A 19,870-nucleotide genomic window follows, 5' to 3' on the forward strand; every position below is an offset into this window, starting at 1 on the left:
TACATGACTGACTGTAGTTAAATCTCAAGACAACCCTGGCAAGGTTGGTATTTTTTTCTCATTTCACAGATGAAGAAAATAAGTCTTAAAGAGACTCAGAGCTTATCCAAGTTAGTGGCTAATAATTCTTAATTGAAGCTAATAATTATTAAGTGCTTTGTGTGCTAAGTGCTATCATGAATTATTTCATTTAATAACTCAAAATAATTATGTAAGGCAGGTACTACTATTATTCCCATTTAACAGATGAGGGACCTGAAGCTCAGCAAGGTTAAATGACCTACTCAAGATCATATAGTATGGAAGAGGTAGAATCAGGATCCAAGACAGGCGTGTATGATGCTCTTTTCCTCAACCCCAAGGCACTTCCCAAAGTAAAGTGGGGTAAGAAATTCAGATTCCAAGGCAGAGATGAGCCTTCCTCGGTGCCCTCAATAAGTCCCATGAGTCTCTTACCCCAGTCCCTAGAACGCTTTATTGCATACATACCTCCACATGCCTGCCTCTCCCTCCAGGTGCTAAATTATGGAAGCTCCTTGAGAGACAGAACCATGGTTTACTCATGTTCGTGACTCTAGAATAGAGGCACAACTGATGTCTGGTGCATGGATGAAAGAAGTTAGAGGTCACTTTAAATCCCGTGACCAATTCTCTCTTAACTAAGGGGGCTGCACCTGGGAGTATCTGAGAGCCCACCTTCATCTATCCCAGGTGGGCTGGGTAGATGTGTGGACCCAGTTCTCTTTGAGCCCACATCACAGCCACTGGTGTGCTGGAGCCAGTTTGCCCTGGCTCACCATAGCCGATTCTTAAAAGTTTCAGAATTTTGCAAATCAATTGTTAAACTGTTCATAGCTTGAAATCAGCCACGGCAGGAATATCTACGCCACAAAAATTGGCAAATGCTACAAAGCAGGGCACCCCCCACAAACACCAGAACTGGTTGTTAAACATTTACCGGCACACTGCTGATCCAAGACATTTGGCTGCGGCACTTAGGTGCATGTAAATAAAGAACTCCCAGGTGGAAGGGGCAAAAATGAGCCTTCTGGGGTCCTGCAAATGTTCTTTATCTTGATTTGGCTTATGGTTACACACAGATGTATACACAGGTAAAAATCCATTGAGCTGCACATTTACAACAAGCGAACTGTATGCAATTTACTCAATAAAAAGGAACTCCCAGACAATGCAAAGAGCTGTGGATTGATCCTGAGTGCCCCCCTGCAGAGATCCCACTAATCAAGCTGCACGGACGCTCCCCAGCCATACTGATCTGCATGCGTCACGGATGATGAGGCAGCCCAGTTCAGTGCATTATCTATCGCGCAGGAGGGGGCAAAGGTGGTCCAAACAGCTGCTGGCATCAGGAATCCGAGTCCCGTCACGTCTTTTCTTCGTCACGGCTGCTGTCGTCTCTCACCTACGTTATTCCTGGCTCTGTGGCTAGCGATGGTGCTGTTTGCTGACGGGCAGCATGACTCACTACCCAGCAGATCATTTTTCTAATTAAGTGGAGAGAGATGGACGGATATTTTTCCATACTTGGGCAGAAGCCTCATTTGCTTGGATCATTTTACTGGAATTACTTAGCTTTACATTGAAGGGGTGATTTTCTCCACTTTAAACAAATAGTTCACAAAACCTGCTCCCCTTAGACAATCAATTTGTGGAGAAGATGGAGAGGAAACGAAGTGCTTCTCCAAAATGCACCCTCAGAGAGAAAACAACGTTCACTGAACTTCTTCCATGAAGTTGCCCTTGATGGGAAGGCCCAGCTCCCCATTTTATCTTTAGGATGCTGGCTGGCATTTAACCTTCCTGACACAATTCCTGTCCTCCTCTGCTTTCCCTGCCCCTCTCCCCTCAGCCACCCAGCTGAACAACTTGCTTGCCGCAGCAGTTTTATTCTGTGAAAGAATGACAGGAGCTTGCAGGCAGAGCCCGGGGTCCAGGAAGTGGGCACAGCATGTGAGAGGGCAGGGGGCCTACCTGTGGGAACAGGTGGTGTAGCTCGGTGACAGCCCTTCATGGGGAGGCAGGAGCAACCACGGTGGGATTTGAAGGGTGGACGAGGATAAATTTGCAGAGCGTCACCATCATAGCCTCAAGAAACCACACAGTCTAGTCCCCATCTCCCTTCTAGGCTCAGAAATAGTGCCTCAGATAAGCCCAGCTCAAGCCCAAGTGTCCAGAGTGCATTGTAGACAGATATTGCTATGAGGAGTTGTTTTTAACTGGAGTAGTGGTAGCTCCTGGAAGTCCCACTCAGCCCCCTCAGCTGAAGTCACGGAACTCACCAGTCCACTCAGCCCCTCCAGTTTCTCCCTCCAGCAGGGCGAGCAGGCCCAGGCACTGGTTCTACTGCTCTTTCACTGTATTCACGGGGCCCTTGTGCAACCTGCCAGTTATGAGTCCAGTCCTGAATCCCAAGCCTACTTGTAAAGGGTTACACTTCCTGCCTGGCTTTTGCCAGGCTCTTTCTCCTAGGGACTACTTCCTATAACACACACACACACACACACACACACACGTGTGCACACAAGCCTGTCTCTGCCATGCCTAAGCCTTCCACACCCAAAGACCACCCAAGAACCAGTATTCCCAACCCCACCCCTTCCTCAACAGCCTAGTGGCTGAGAACCCAGCATGCCTCCTGCCCAAATTATGACAACTTGCTTAAGTCACAAAGAACAAAGTCTTCAGATGCTCTTGGAAAATCCAACCGATCCTTGGCCCACGTATGATGCTGAGGCCCAACCAGCGGCCCAGCTTTACCCCTAATGTCCAGAGAAGGGCTAGACCACCCCTTCTGTCTGGGAGGGGTTAGGCTGATCTTCTGTGTCCCTGCTGGTTCCTGACCTCCAAAGTCCTTCCCAGTGGTTGAGGTCATGTCTGGGGCCCAGCCCCAAGTTTCTTTCAAGAGGGACTGCTGTCAGGTGAGATATACCCACTCTAGTGCCAACAATGTCAGCACTTATCATGCCCTCATCAGGTCACCTGAGTGCACTAGAAGCTGGTGCCTGTTTCCCTCTCAAAGGGGCTGGGAGTTGGGTGAGGGAAGGGAGGAGGAGAGACGTAGAGAAGGAGTTCAGGTGGGAGGGTCAGCTGCCACGTTGGGTTGCTGGTTCCCCCAACACCAGTAGTGGCCGTTAGTCATTTAACAGATGTTTGCTGAACAAACCCATAAAGAAATGCATGGATGAATCCTAAAATATAGGAGAAAAGTATTCTTAAGCTCACAGAAATCTCAGGCTCTCTTTGAATCTCTATCACTGGCCCAGTTTACCTTCCCTACCTCTTTCTTTGTGTTTTCCCCCTTTCAGTTAAGTAGCATTAAGTCCTTTTCTCTGAAGTGTAAACTGAAGTCTTTAAAAACTAAAAGCCTTGCTTGTAGTCATCCACAAAGTGGAAAACAAGCCCTAGAAGAACTTGCATGGCTCCTGGCCACCATGGTCACCACACGTGCAACTCGAGCCGACCGAATGCCATTTGCCTCATGGGAGAGGTTATATACCAGCGTGTCATGGACAGACAGACTGATGGCTGGGGCTGGAAATGTTCCCATCTGCCTTTCTCATGGGGTTTCTGGCACCCCTCTGGCCTCAATTCCTCCAGCAGCAGCAGCACACTCAACACTTCACATTCCCAAACTGCCACTCATCAGAATTTGGGTAGGCAACTCCTGAGGGTGCTGGTGGGCCAGCCTGCATGGACCGGGCCTCTGTCTGAGCTTACAGACTCCCGAACATAGAGCCCCTGGTGGAGTCAATCAGAGGGCTGTGGTCAAAGCCCACGCATCTTCTTCCTGCCTCAGTTATGAAGGTTCTTGGAGGCCCAGGAGGTTCCCCCTCCCACCTCCCACCAGGTCCATGTCAGACACTCCCGGACCTCAGTGACAGGGCAAAGGTTAAAATGTCCAAACTACATACCTAGTCATTCCAGCAACTTGTCCGGTCGTCCTCCAGATCGTGTGCTTGGGAGCTGGAGGAGGGACAAGATGAGAGGACAAGGCTGCTGGGGAAAGCCCTGGGCTCCGTAACCTCCTAGCCATATGAACTGAATTTCCAGACTAAAGCTGGAGGAGGGACAAGCAAAGGAGAGAAAGGAAAAGAGGCAGGACCAAAGCTAACCCCTTCTTTTTTCCTCCTAAACTCAATCCAGATTTGCCTTCTGAAGGCTGCTTGAAACTGATCCCTGCGGCTCTGACTCGGCCTTTCTTAAAGACATAGTCTCCACTATGGGGGGGGTGGTGCGGTGGGAATCTCACCTGGCCCAAATATGTCCCAGGACAAAAGATAGGGGGAAGGCAACACAAGTGCAAAACCCCAAATGCCCCACACCTCCACTCTTGAGCCAGACCCACAGCTGGAGGTTCCCTCAGAGCAGCCAACTTAAGACCTCTGCTGGGTGACTCAAGAGACTCTGCTAGAGCCACTGGGCTGGTCTGCTGAAGTCTGCAGGTGGGTGTGGGAAAAAGAGCACTGGAGCAGGAGTCCCACCTCTCACTACTTCCTGTGTCACCATGAGCAAGTCACTCTCCCTCTGGGCCATGGTTTCCTTTCGTGACACATGAAAAGCTAATAGTGGCAGCCCTGCCGTGCTCCCAGCTTGCTGCTGTCTCCTGTTACAGCAGAAGGCAGCACCCTTAGGGTCCTGGCGTCTGACTCCCAGCAGGCTGTGCTGTTCCAGCTGCCAGATATTTACAAGGATCAGAGTTGGGATTTTCTGCTGGGTTGGGTGGGGGTGGAATCTGGGTGCGAGCTAGTGAGTGGGTAGATGGGGAGCCATTTTGTGTGTGTGCCAGGGGAGGAGGAGGAGGAACAGCCTGTCTCCCGTGTCGTTTACAAGGTGTTAACAACCTGTCAGGATCTGCCATTCAAGGGCACAGAAAGAGGTTGTGAGCACATCCTGATGTTCCCCTTGTCCCCATATTTACCATTTCCTCTGCAGAAAAACCACCTAGGCCATCAGCCTGGCAGGGCCTGGGGCCAGGCTCTGGGCCTGGTGGCTCTTTCTTACTGCAGGCGCCAGCTCCCCTTCTTCCCACCTCTTCTCCACCCCTGGGCTTCTGTTCTTTTTATCCTATCTGCAGAGCGGGGCACCGTCTCCAAGCTCCCTCCTCCTTTCTCACCCAAAACAGCAGCACACAGCCTCATTTCCTTTTGAGGCCATGGTTCTCAGCTGTCTCCACATAAGAATCTCCTGAGGAGCTTTGGAAAAAAAGGCTGCTACTCAAGCCTCACCCCTGGAGTCAGATTCCGTTAGTCTAGGGCGCCCTGGGCACCACCAGTGTAAAAGCTCTAGAGGTGATTCTAATGTGCTGTCAGAGGCGTGAGCCATGGGTTTGAGTGTTCCTGCTGCTTAATACATCAGGGAATCAGAGGAAGGGTGACCAGATAACAGGTATGGGGAAAAAGAAAGGGTTGGTATCTCCCAAAGTTCTTCCAGAAGCAGTTCTTCCCTCCATGCATATCACTCTCTCAGGAGAAAATAATGCCAACGGCTCACACCATCATGCCAGACACAGTGTCAAAGGCTTTGTTACCTCACTGAATCCTCATGACCACTGTAGGCGGTATCATTATTATTCTTATTTTGCAGTTGAAGAAACTGAAGCATTGAGAGGTGAAGCAATTGGTCCAAGAGTGGGATTTGAGCTCAGGCATGCAGCTGTCAGCCATTATGCCACATCCCCCTGGCTGCCAACCATCAAATCTGGTACTGCTCTCAAGACACTCCCCTCCTCCCTGGAAGGGCCTTCATCCCATACCTTAGGTCTAGAGATGCATTGGGGCTGAAAAAATGGTGTCACCTCGTATGCATTCAGCTGTCCTTTGTCATAGGGAGGTCATTTGTATTTGAGGAAACTGCATTTGAGGTCTGGCACTCACCTTCCAGGAAGACAGACAGCTGCAGTGGTTACAAAATAAACTCTGGTCAGACAGACCTGGACACACAGCCCAGCCTGGCCACTTACTTAATGGTGACTGTACATGAGGCTCTCCTCCTCGCTAGCCCTGGTCTCCTCGTGTGTCAAGTGGGATAATCACACCAAGTTCCTGGGTCACGGGACTGCAATGAAAGTACATGGGCGAAGTGCCTGGCACAGAGGGGTGCTTGGTGTGCCCACTTCCCAACTCTCCAGTCTGCCCTCTATCGGAGGAGCCTTCTAGGGCACGCAGCAAAGCCTTTTGGCAGTCTATGGGCCCTTTCTCAGAAAAAAAGAAAGCCTTTAAATACATTAAATAAACTACTTAGGATTACAAAGGAAACTGGTTACTGAAGTGCAATTTACACTCTGGTCATATGTGCTTCTTGATGAACAGATTCAATGTAACAATATCTAGCAGTAGGTCTAATACAAAATTTTGAGGCAGTAATAAGGAGAAATGATTTTTTGAGATACCTGTAACAACTGTGATGTGATATGAAAAAAAAGGTGTGACTCTACCAGTGACAGTCCCAGATGCTGCCAATACCACTGTGGTTTACTGCACTGGAGACAGATCTGCTCACTCCTCTACTCAATAGCTATGTGATCTGGGCCAACCTACTTAGCCTCTCTGTGCCTGTCTCCTCATCTGTAAAACAGGGTTTGCTGTGAGGATGCAATCAGTGGATGAGTACATGTAAAGTGCTTAGATCCAGGCCTAGGACGCAGCAGGTGCTCTTTAAGTGTTAGCTCTTATTGTTATATACAAACGGGCTTCCACAGATCAGGGTGCAGAGTTCATTAACTCAAACCCCAGGGCAAAGCCCTACCTCCAGCTAAGCTCCCCTACTATGCAAAGATGACTCCAACACCACACACAATGCTGTGCCATTTGTATTCTTCTGGGACCTGGGATCTTTAAATATCCCCTTTAAAACACTGCCAAGGCCAGGTCTTCTGAGGCCAAGAAACAAGCCCCTTTTCAGGGACTGCCTGCCCTTGGGCTTTGCCTCAGGACAGCCTCCAAGGCCTCTTCCCGTAGCCCCACTTGCCCTCCAAACCCCCTCCCCTGTACCTCCGCTGCCCAAGGCGCTGCAGTTACAGGCTCTGCCATGGCTTCAGGTTTCCCACTTAAGAGTCTAGAATTCGCCTCCAAACCTCTAACAAGCTAAAGGGTAATTTGGAAACCAGAAGCACTCCCTAACTTATTGCAGTCGTCATGGGTCAGGGAGGGGGTCTGGGTAGATCAAAGCCATCCCTTCAGTGTACAGATGTGGCAACTGAGACCCAGAAGAAGCAAAGACTTGCTGAAGGCCACGTGGCAGTTTGCTGGCAGTGCTGGGCCTGTGACCCAAGATTCCTCTTATTCCGTCCTCCTAGATTGGAGCAAAATCTGCATCGTCTTTGACCTCTCCCTTCTTTCTCTCCATCATCTGGTCAGTTGCCACTTCCTGTCAGTTTCATTTCCTCCTAAATATGGTACCAATCCATTAGCCCCTCTTCATGCCCCTGCCCTGGGTCAGGCCCTCTCTCCCTCCACTCCTCACCTGCCTCCCCATCCCTAGTCCACTCTGCTGCTTGAGCCTTCTTACTCTGTGCCTCTCCTCCCGTCGCATGCCACGGATGTCAAGAGCTCGGAGGAAGCTTATGGTTCACGAGCCCAACTCCTCACACACCACCCCACTCCACATCCTGCCATGTCAGAGAGGAAGACGCCGAGGCCACAGGGGAATGGGGCCTGCCAAGGTCTGACAGCAAGCAAGAGGGAGAGCTGGCACCCAAACCCAGGTCAAAGGGTCGTGGAATCTGAGTTCTAGAAAGAATTGACTTTAGTGCTATTCCCATGACATCACCCACCTCTCAGAATTACACCCCAAATCCTATTGTTTCAGGTAACAACTGGAAACGTTGTTTTGGTCAGGACCATAATTGCTACTTCCTCTTCTACGTGCGAATGTAGACAATACTCCATCTCTTTCTTCCACTTCTCCCCAGAGCTCCTAAGGTAGGCCTCCAGCAGCCACCAGCCCAAATTGCCTCCTGATCTGTCCCAAGCATGGTTAGGCCCTGCCTGTTCACCAACCATTTTCACAAATATTTCTACTGGCCTGGGCTCAAAATCAGTTTGCCAGTCTCACGTTTGTGGACTTCCCTGTTGCCCTGAATCTCCTAGAATATAGACTGTGTCTGCCTCTCCTCTGCTGCCCCAGCACCTGGCACCAGGCCTAGCATAGAATGGAGATTCAATCTCTGAGAAATGAATGAATGAATGAATGAATGAAGATGCTGATTGCAAGGGGGAAAGAGAAGAATAAGACACAGACAACCCTGACCTCCAGGAGCTTAGAGTTTACTTATGAACACAAGATATAGTAAGTAATAGAAATATGTGAATAGAGAACCAGGTTGCCATGTTTGACTTTCCCTGCAGGCCAAGCAGGAGCCTGGGGCACTGCAATGAGGCTGCAATGCAAAAGCAGTTGGGTGCGAGGGTGCAGCAGGGCAAGTCACAGAGGTAGCACCTTGGATCCAAGTGGACATCAAGTTAAGCAGCAGGCTGTAACCGGGCTGGGGGGAGTGGGGAAAACCAGGTAAGGTTTCCAGGAACCAGACACACCATGGTAGTAAAAGCATGTTCAGAGTGGAGAAGAGAGATTCTGGAAATATTTTTTCAAGGCCTGGTGTGAAGCTGCAGAGGATTATTGGTAAACTGGAGGGGAGTGGGACCAGAGACAGGAGGAAGCCTGGAGATAGATGAGAAGTGTCTGAATGAGAATAGAAGCAGTGAGAAAGGAAAGACAAAGCCAGGCAAAAATGGCTAAGGAGGGACTTCCCTGGTGGCGCAGTGGTTAAGAATACTCCTGCCAATGCAGGGGACACAGGTTTGAGTCCTGGTCCGGGAAGATCCCACATGCCGTGGAGCAACTAAGCCTGTGCTCCACAACTACTGAGCCTGTGCTCTAGAGCCCGTGAGCCACAACTACTGAGCCCACATGCCACAGCTGCTGAAGCCCGCGTGCCTAGAGCCCACATTCCACACAAGAGAAGCCACCACAATGAGAAGCCTGCGCACCACAACGAAGAGTAGCCCCCACCCACCGCAACTGGAGAAAGCCCGCGTGCAGCAACAAAGACCCAACGCAGCCAAAAATAAATAAATTAATTTTTTTAAATGTGAATTTTAAAACAAATAAAAATAAAATTTAAAAAAATTGGCTAAGGAACCAATTCCATCTGGTGACTGAAGCTGATGCTATCACCACTGAAATGGGCAACACACTGAGGGGTGGGAGGGGTGCAAGTGTACCTTGAAGTCTTCTCATCCTTAAACTTCATGCATTCACTCATCAAACATTTACTCAACACCCAGAACAGCTCTTGACTCCGTGTGTGTGTGTGTGTGTGTGTGTGTGTGTGTGTGTGTGTTTGTGTGTGTCTACATATTCTAACCTCTAGGGAATGCTGGAGGCCTCTCCTAACCCTTCACCTTTAGGGAGGACAAGGGAAGGCAAAAGAGACTTCTAGATCTTTGCTACTCAAAGTGTGGTCCGTGGACCAGCTGCATCACTATTATTTGGGAACTTGTTAGAAAATGAAGAATTTCAGGTTCCACCCCAGACCTTCTGAAATAGGATCTGCACTTTACTTCTTAAACTTTAATATACAAACCATCTCCTAGAGAGCTTGTTGTCTATGCCACTGGCCCATGGATCCCACACTGAACAGAAAGGAACTATGACACAATAAGGGGTCAGTGTGCTGGGGATGAAGCATTTAATGGGAGGGACCAAGAGAAACTGAGTAAGCCAGGGTTCTGGGTTTATTTGTGGGCCCCGCTTCAGGCAGGTAGGGAAGTAAGTTCCCAAGCAGCCCCTTCCCAGGGCCCCCAGAAAGCTGCTCAGAGCTGTCTCTGGTCTGGATCAAAGGAGGCCTGGTGGCCCCCATGTAATCTAGCCCAACTCTAGCCCAACTCCAGGCAGGGTGAGAAGGCCCCACAGTGGTTCTGGTCCAAAGCCCTGCCTCAGAAAGAAAAGTTCTCTGAAGAGTATGGTCTTTGAGGACTTAACATGATGGTCTATACCTGGCTAAAGAATCGGAGTTTTGGGGTCCCAGCCAACATCTCTTCCCATCAGAGACACAACTAATGGAGGGTAAGCGAGAACTGCCTCCAGCTCATGCTTTCACTGGGAACATAAGGCTCACATGACAGTCATCTGTGACGGTGTGTTGTATGAGCTCAGGTGTGTGTATTATAATGAGGACATAACAAATCTTCAAGGAACTACATCAGGTAGGTGAAGGATGGGTGATTTTTATTTTCTTCTGTATACATTTCTGTTTTGCCCACAATTAACTGTGTTAGTTTAATAATATGAAATTAACAAAGGCTTTATTTCAAAAACCAATTGAATACAAAGAAAAATCGTGGCGATACACAAATAAGTGCTGGTTTTTGTGGCATAGATAACTCATTGTATGAGGATTCGAGGGAGATTTCCAAGGTTTAAGACAGAGCAAGGGTGGTGCTTTGTGACCACCTCCAGGGGTGAGATAGGGAGGGTGGGAGGGAGGGAGACGCAAGAGGGAAGAGATATGGGAACATACGTATATGTATAACTGATTCACTTTGTTATAAAGCAGAAACTAACACATCATTGTAAAGCAATTCTACTCCAATAAAGATATTAAAAAAACAAAACAAACCAACCAAACAAACAAAAGACAGAGCAAGGGGTTGGGAAAGGGGTGCCTAAGATCGCCAAGTCTTTATTCTGAAGATGGGCCCACTCAAAAGTCAAAACCCAAATATCTTGAACTGCAAAGCTGTCCAGGCCCTAACCTGGGTAACTGGATTCATTTTTAGAATCAGAGAATCTCAGAACCTGAAGAATCTGAGAGATTAGAGGGCCAACCCTATCCTTTTTTTTTTTTCTTACAGGAACGAGTTGAGGCACAGATTGGTGAGGACATCGTGAGCTCTGTACCTTGGCACAGGTTCTTCTCTGCCTGTATCACCCTCCCTTCTGGCCCTGGGTGCCTAGCTAACATCCACTCTTCCTCAAGACTTGGTTCAAACACCACTTACTCTTGTGGGTTAGGTGTTCTCTGTGCTCACAAAATGCCTAATGTATTCCTTTATCATTTATTTGACAAACTACTGAGCACCTACTGTGTGTCATGCACTGTTCTAGGCATCTGGGACACATCAGTGACCCAAAATTCCCTGCTCTTGTGTGTAGCGATTAAGACGTAGCATTTCTTTATTCAGCAACTATTTATGGGTCACCTATGTGTGGGGTCCTGTGTGAGGCATAAGCTGTTTTAAGGTCGGGATAATTGTTCACAGCTTTGGCCTCCTCCCTTCCCCCCATGGTCAGTGCCTTGTGGACACAATGAATGTTTTCTGAATGAATGAATAATGAAATGGCGAGGTCACACTCGAGATGGAGCTGGTACTGAAACCCTGGTCCCCTGATAGCTAGAGCTCTTCCCCACCCCACCCCCCGCCCTCTGCTGCATCAGCCCAAATCTTTTAAACCATCACCTCGGGTGGGAAAGGTCAAGAAGGGACAAGATTAAGGGCTGGGTCACCTAGGCAGATCTATTTTGGAAAAGGGGGACCCACCCTATCAGGACCCTCTCTGGGGAGAGTGGGGAAGTCGCCAGCTTCTCATTTCCCTGCTCAAAAGCTTGGGGCAAGCAAGAAGAGGCCCTCTCCAGTATGGCCCTGTTGGCCCCATTGCTCTGTACAGGGACTGATCTTTTCTTTTTTTAAACATCTTTATTGGAGTATAATTGCTTTATATTGTTGTGTTAGTTTCTGCTGTGTAACAAAGTGAATCAGCTATACGTATACATATATCCCCATATCCCCTCCCTCTTGTGTCTCCCTCCCACCCTCCCTATCCCACCCCTCTAGGTGGTCACAAAGCACCGAGCTGATCTCCCTGTGCTATGCGGCTGCTTCCCACTAGCTATCTGTTTTACATTTGGTAGTGTATATATGTCCATGCCACTCTCTCACTTTGTCCCAGCTTACCCTTCCCCCTCCCCGTGTCCTCAAGTCCATTCTCTACGTCTGTGTCTTTATTCCTGTCCTGCCCCTAAGTTCTTCATAACCATTTTTTTCTTTTTTAGATTCCATATCTATGTGTTAGCATATGGTATTTGTTTTTCTCTTTCTGACTTACTTCACTCTGTGTGACAGACTCTAGGTCCATCCACCTCACTACAAATAACTCAATTTCGTTTCTTTTTATGGCTGAGTAATATTCCGTTGTATATATGTGCCACATCTTCTTTACCCATTCATCTGTCGATGGACACTTAGGTTGTTTCCATGTCCTGGCTATTGTAAATAGTGCTGCAATGAACACTGGGGTGCATGTGTCTTTTTGAATTATGGTTTTCTCAGGGTATATAGCCCAGTAGTGGGATTGCTGGGTGTATGGTAATTCTATTTTTAGTTTTTTAAGGAACCTCCATACTGTTCTCCATAGTGGCTGTATCAATTTACATTCCCACCAACAGTGCAAGAGGGTAGGGACTGATCATTTTGAGGTACATTTCACTTCTGTGTTAAAAACAAGCGTTTTCGTTAAAAAGAATATTATGAAATAGACCCTCAAAACATTAAAATATTTACATTCTGGCCCTCTACAGAAAAAGTTTGCTGACCATGCTCTAAACTTTGAGAATACACCTGTGAGATCTTGTGATTTTTCTCTTAGGTTCCAAATAAAGTTTATTTAAAATTAGGTTTTTCTTTCAAACCTGTAGCACATTCTCAATCTTCTGTAACAAGGTCAGAACTGGAAAAAGAATGCCAACAATAAAGTGACTATTTTAATAATCTATTAAAATACATCAGATATAACTTTATTTTGCAATATCAGGAAAATAAATATATTAATTGTTTCACACACACACACACACACACACACACACACACACACACACACACACACACACACACACACACACACACACACACACACACACACACACAACAAAGCCACCACTGGGGCTGCAGAGACCTCCCCCCCCCCACCCCGCCTCCGGGGCGGGATCTTTCCCTCTGAGCCAAACGCGGTGCCTGCCTTTGGCAGCTGGAGCGGCTGCACTGCAGCGCCCTCTGCCGGACGCGGGGCGGCTCTGCCGCTCAGCCGGGCGGGGGAGGAAGGCCGCCGGGGGCCGGGCCGCTTTCGAGGAGCCTCATGTTCCGGAGGAGCTGAGGGACCGTGACTCATCCCTCTGGCTGTGCCCGCACAGGCCGCCCCCGCAGGCTCGCCGCCTCTGCCAGCGCCTGGTGACGCACCAAGACGCGCGGAGGTGCTCTGCGCACGAAAAGCAGCCCCGGGCGGCCTCGCGACAGTGGCACCTGCTCCGCCGGCCCGGGCCCCGCCCTGCCTTAACCCCCAACTTGGGGAAGCTTCCGGCCCTGGAAGCCCCACTCATCTCCACTCTCACTGAGTCTTCATCGCTAACCTCGAATAGGGGTTGTTTTGTTACACGGCCTTAACAGAATAGGAAACTGAGGGCGACAGAAACGTGAAGTGAGGGCCAGGGTCATGCAGCAGCTAAGACGCAGAGGAGAGACTAGATGAACCAGTTATCTCTGACCCCAAAGTTCAAGGTGCGCTTTACCCAGCATCAAGCTGCATTGTCCTCCTAACTGCCCCCCAACCCCACTTACAGACATACACAGGAAGGGAAGGTTGGGACGTATCATAAGGACTTTGAAAGTCAAGCACTATAGTAAACATTTGCCATTTTGGAAATAAAGGAAAAGCTGTAAATGGCATTTAAGAAGAAAGTCAGGTGGACGTTAAGCCTTGATTCTGTCAAGATGTTTTATTAGGGAGCAGAGGACATGATTAGAGCTTTGAGTTCGGAAGATGCACCAGAGGAAAACAGATCAGAAGTGGCCCCTGAGGTAGTCCAGTAGTGCTCAGTAGGGCCTAAATCAGAGTCATGAAAGTGGGAAAAAAAAAGTACAGATCCAAAAGACATTGGGGTGGGAAAAGGCTTAATGATAGATTGGATTTTCAAAAGTGAGGTTAGTAAACTCCACATAGCACTTTGTACCTCTCCTAAGGTATTACTGCAATTGATTTTGCCTTCTTTATTAGAGTGATGTTTTATCGGCCTTGTTAGATGTTAAGATTCAGAGAGTGGTGCTGGTAGCTCAGGCCCCACCCCTGCCTTGGAGAACATGACCTTGTGGGGGAGAATAAAGATGTCTGGGGGCAGTGTCCATCCTGTCAGCTGAATGGAACATAGGTGAGGGCAGAGCTGCTTGCCCAGACAGCATCTGCACATGGGAAAGAACCCCTAAACCAGCCCCTACTTCCTCCTTAAGAAAAGTTTGGAGGGCTCCAGCTAAACTCCAAGGCTGGCTCATACTATTAAATATCCTTCTTGGGCTTACAGTTTGCTGAAACACCTGAGCAGGTAGGTTGAGCTGTTCTAGCAGCCCCACCCAAAGCCAGGCATCAAGATCTGTGCAACTGGCTGTGAGTACCTGCTACCAGATAGTAACACTGAAGGGGCACACCTCTGGGCAGGCAGCGTGGCCCTTTTGTGATAGAATACACCATTTTTATACAAGGGTAAACTATCCAGTCATCAGAACACCCACCAAGACAGAAACCCCATGGGACTTGGGAGTGTTTTCTGGGAGTGAACCCAAACGTAGCCAGATCTGCTTCCAAACCCACACTATGGTCCATCCAGAACATCAGGCCCAATAGGCCCAGATGCCAACCCAACCCGTCTTCCAATATACACTGTATATAGATGAACATGGTGAATGAGAGCACCTTGCTGGGAACAGGTGGTTCCCTAGTTCCTCAGAACCCCACTCCATAGACACCAGCATGGAAGAGGGGGCCACTCCTAATTCCTGGTACTTTCCATCCTTCACCATTCATACTTGCTGTTATCCTGGGCTCTCCTGGATAAAAAATCATGACCCCACTGTCTCCTAATGTTACCATGTGCTGCTTGTCTCCTTCACCTACTCCCCACTTCCTTCCTTGAAGTCCAACAAAGTATGTTATCAAGCCAGAGTTTGGGGGGGTTGTTTCTTTTTGATCAGGAAAAGGAGTTGCCCCCACTTTGGGAGTACCAATGAACAACAGCCCTAGTGCCTAGAGTCCATGTTTCCAATAGATATTTACCTTTGGAGCCTAAGCGTAGGCTTTCACAAATACACAGAAACAAGTGTGTGTGTGTGTGTTTGTGTAGGAGGGGCTTATGTGTGTTCTTTAGCCTCTAAGCATTTTTCACGTGGGCTCCAATATTCTTCATGAAGGAGGAAAAGTTGTGTGGGGAAAAGTAGAAAACATGTCAATTCTCCCTAAATTAATCTATAAACTAATTGCTGTTCCAATCAAATCTCCACAGGAATTTTTCATAGAACTTGACAAATTGATTTGAACATCCATATGAAAGAGAATATGTACAAGAAGAGCTAAAACAGTTTTGGAGGAAAAAGGACAATGAATGATGATTCATTATATAAGGTATCAAATCTATAATAATTAATAGGGTGTGGCTTTGGCACAGAAATAGACAAGTAAATGAATAAAAGAGAACAGAGAGCTCCCTAGCCAACTCATGTAATAAGATATTAAATAAATAATGTCATTTATAAGTCTGTGGTGAAAGGATGAACTATTCAATAGAACAACTGGTTTTCCATTTGAAAAAAACTAAATTAGATTTCTGCCTCATAGTACATGCCTGCACACAGGCACACAGGCACACAGATACACAGACATTCCAGATAGCTCAAACAACTAAATATGAAAAAATAAAACATACCTATAACCACAATGAGAAGCATGTAGGCATATATATTTGTGACTCTGGTGTAGAGAAATCCTTTTTAAACAACACACATACACAACACAAAAGCCATGAAGGAATGCTTGATAAATTTGAATCTACATCAGAACATTTCTTAGATGAAAGACACCATCAATAAAGTTAAAAGACAAATGATAAATTGGGGAAAATATTATTTGCTATATATATTATATAAAAATTAATCTCCATATATAATTTCCATAAATCAATAAAAAAGGCAGACAACTCAAAAGATATATAGCAAAGTATATAGTCACTCAATTCAAAAGGAGAGTTACAAATGATTAATAGACATTTGGGAAAATTCACAACCTCTAGTAATCAAGGAAAGGCAAATGAAAAGAACCATCAGATACCATCTTTCACCCATTACACTGATAACTAAAAGTTTGATTCTATCAAGTGTTGGCATGGAGCTGAGCAAAACTGATACTCTCATACACTGCTGGGTGGAGGACAGGCATCACAGGTAGGAATTTGGTAATACCTATTAGTATGTAAAATGCACATCCCCTATTATCCAGCAACTCTACTTCTTCGCATCTATCCCAAAAAAGCTCTTGCACGTGTACACAAATGTTTATTGAATGGATTCTTATTGAAATATCAGCTGTCAAAATTTAGAAACAACCTGAGTTCATCAAATGGGTAAGTAGTTAAATAAACCCTTATAAATGTCATACTCTGCAAAATTGTGTAACATTTTAAAAGAGTAAGTTAGGACTTCTGCTTCTGGGAAGATGGAGTAGATAAACTTTTGTCCCCCGATTCCCTCACTAAGTAAAACTAAAAACTAAGTACAACTGAAACTCTTGAACATTATAAATAAAAGAGACACAAGAAGACTCTGAAAGGTGGAGAGAAGGGACACCAGAGAGACCTCAGGACTCGAGGAATGACACAGTGGTAAGTTCCCTGGATTTGTTTTGCCTCATGTATCTCAGAGTTGGGGCTTAAAAAGCTTGCAACATGGAAACACCAATGGGTGCAGACAAAAAACAAAAACAAAAATATCTATGTCTCTAACCAAAGGACCAGAAAAGGCGGTATACCAGCCAGATAGAAAATTTTAGACACTAACTGCTCTAGTACAGCCAAACATCACAGGAGAAGAAAAATGTGGCCCCAACCCTCAACCCCACCTGCAAAGAAAGGGTTGAAAACACAGACTTTCACCCTTGCTGAACTGTAACCAGGGGTAACCTCCATACTGGGGTGATGTTGAAGAAGGCTGAGTGGGGAGCTGGGATGCACCTACTAGACAGAAAATCAGCAAGGATACAGAACTCAACAACACCCTCAACCAACGGTTTCTAATTTAACATTTATAGAACACTCCATTCAACAAAGAAGACTACACATTCTTTTCAAGTGCCCATGGAACAAGCTATGTTATACCATACCCTGTGCCATAAAACAAGCCTTAACAAATTAAGAAAAAAACAATAGAAATAAAATGAAATGTATTTTGTGACTGCAATGGAATCAAACTAGAAATCAATAATAACAGAAAGATAACAGGAAATATCTAAACACTTGAAAACCAAACAGCACACTTCTAAATAATCCATACGTCAAAGATGAAATCTCAAGAAGAATTTAAAAAAATACATTGAACAGGGCTTCCCTGGTAGCATAGTGGTTGAGAGTCTGCCTGCCGATGCTGGGGACACGGGTTCATGCCCCCGTCTGGGAGGATCCCGCGTGCCGCGGAGCGGCTGGGCCCGTGAGCCATGGCCGCTGAGCCTGCATGTCCGGAGTCTGTGCTCCGCAGCGGGAGAGGCCACAACAGTGAGAGGCCCGCGTACCACAAAAAAAAAAAACAAAAAAACATTGAACAGAATAAAAATGAAAATACAACACAGCAAAATTTGTGGGATGCAACTAAAGCAGTGTGTAAATGGAAATTTATAGAAAAGAGGAAAAGTGTCAAATCAATAATCTATGTTTCTACCTCAAGAAACTAGAAAAAAGCACAAGATAAAGCCAGAAGAAAGGAAATTAGGAGCAGAAATCAATAAAATTGAAAACAGGAAAACAATTAGAGAAAATCAATGAAACAAAGATCAGCAAAACTGACAAACTCCAGTAAGACCTACAGCGAGAGGAAAAAAAAGAGAAAACACAAGTTATTAATATCAGGAACGAAATGAATATCACTACAGACCCTTCAGACATCAAAAGGATAATAAAGGAATAAACACTAAGAACAACTCTATACACTTAGAGAATTGTGATGAAACTGACCAATTCCTTGAAAAACACAAATGCCCAAAACTCACTCAGTAGGAAATAGATGATTTGAATAGCCGTATCACTATTAAGAAAATTGAATTCATAATTTTAAAACTCCCAAAAAAGAAATACCCAGGTCCCATGGTTTCACTGGAGAATTCTACCAAATGTTTAAAGAATTAACACCAATTCTACACAATCTCTTCCAGAAAATAGAAGAGGAGAAAATGCTTCCCAAATAATTTTATGAAGCTAGTATTATCTTGATGCCAAAACCAGATGACAGTCACACACAAAAACGAAAACTACAGACAAATATCCCTCATGAAAATAGAAGTAAAACTCCTCAACACAACATTAGTATTTAGAATTCAGTAAGAATTATACACCATTATCAAGTGGAGTCTATTCCAGAGATGCAAGACAGTTTCAATATCTGAAAATAAGTCAATGCAATCCACCATTTTAACAGACTAAAGAAGAACAATCACACAATTATATCAATCAATGCAGAAAAAGCACTTAACAAAATCCAACACCCATTATGATAAAAAGAAAAAATAAAAACCCTCTCAGAAATAGGAAAAGAAAGGAATTTCCTCAACTTGAAAAAGAGCATCTACAAAACACTTAACAGCTAACACTAAACTTAATGGTGAAAGATAATGCTTTCCTCCTCAGATTGGGAACAAGGCAAGAATGTCTGCCCTCACCACTCGAATTCAACATAATGCTGGAAGTTCTAGCCAGTACAATCAGGCAAGAAAAGGAAATAAAAGGCATACAGATTGAAAAGGAAGAAATAAAACTGTCCCTATTTGGAAATAATCTGACGGTATATGTAGAAAGCCCCAAGGAACTACAAAACAGTTCCTAGAAGTAATATGTGAGTTTGGCAAGGTTGCAGGATACAAGATACGCATACAGAAATAAATCATATTTCTACATACCAGCAATGAACAAATGGATGCCAAAATTTAAAAATACAATACCATTTACAGTTTCTCAAAATAAAATGTTTAAGTGTAAATATAACAAGACACGTATAGGACTTGTATGCTAAAAACTACAAAATGCTGATGAAAGAATTCAAAGAGACCTAAATAAATTGAGAAATATACTGTGTTCATGGATTAGAAGACTCAACATAGTAAAGATGTCAATTCTCCCCAAATTTATATACAGGTTTGATGCAATTCCTATCAAAATTCCCAAAAAATCAACTTAAAATGCATCACAAACTAATCTTATTTTGGTAATCATTTTGAAACATATATATGTGCACCAAATCATGTTGTACACCTTAAACTTACACCATATTATATGTCAATTATATTTCAATAAAGCTGAAAAAATGCATCACGAACTTAACTGTAAAACTATAAAATTTTTACAGAAAGGAAAATATTCGAAATCTAGAGCTAGGCATACAGGCTAGATTTTATACATGACAATCAAACAATGACATGAACAGATAATTCATTGAGAAGGCTATATGGATGGCAAATAAGCACATAAAAAGATGTTCTATCACTTGCTATTAGGGACATGCAAATTAAAACCACAATAAAATATACTACATACCTATTAGAATGGCTAAAAATTTTTTAAAATGACCGCACCAAATGTTGGAGAAGACGCCAAGAAATTGGATCCCTCATTCATTGCTGATGGGAATGTAAAATGGTATGGCTATTCTGGAAAACAGTTTGGCAAGTTACTTTAAAAGCTAAACTTGCAACTACCATATGACCCAGCAATTGTACCCTTGGACATATATCCCAGAGAAATGAAAACTTCTGTTCACATAAAAACCTGTTACATGAC

Source organism: Lagenorhynchus albirostris, chromosome X, assembly GCF_949774975.1.
Source record: "Lagenorhynchus albirostris chromosome X, mLagAlb1.1, whole genome shotgun sequence".
NCBI classification, from domain to species: Eukaryota; Metazoa; Chordata; class Mammalia; order Artiodactyla; family Delphinidae; genus Lagenorhynchus; species Lagenorhynchus albirostris.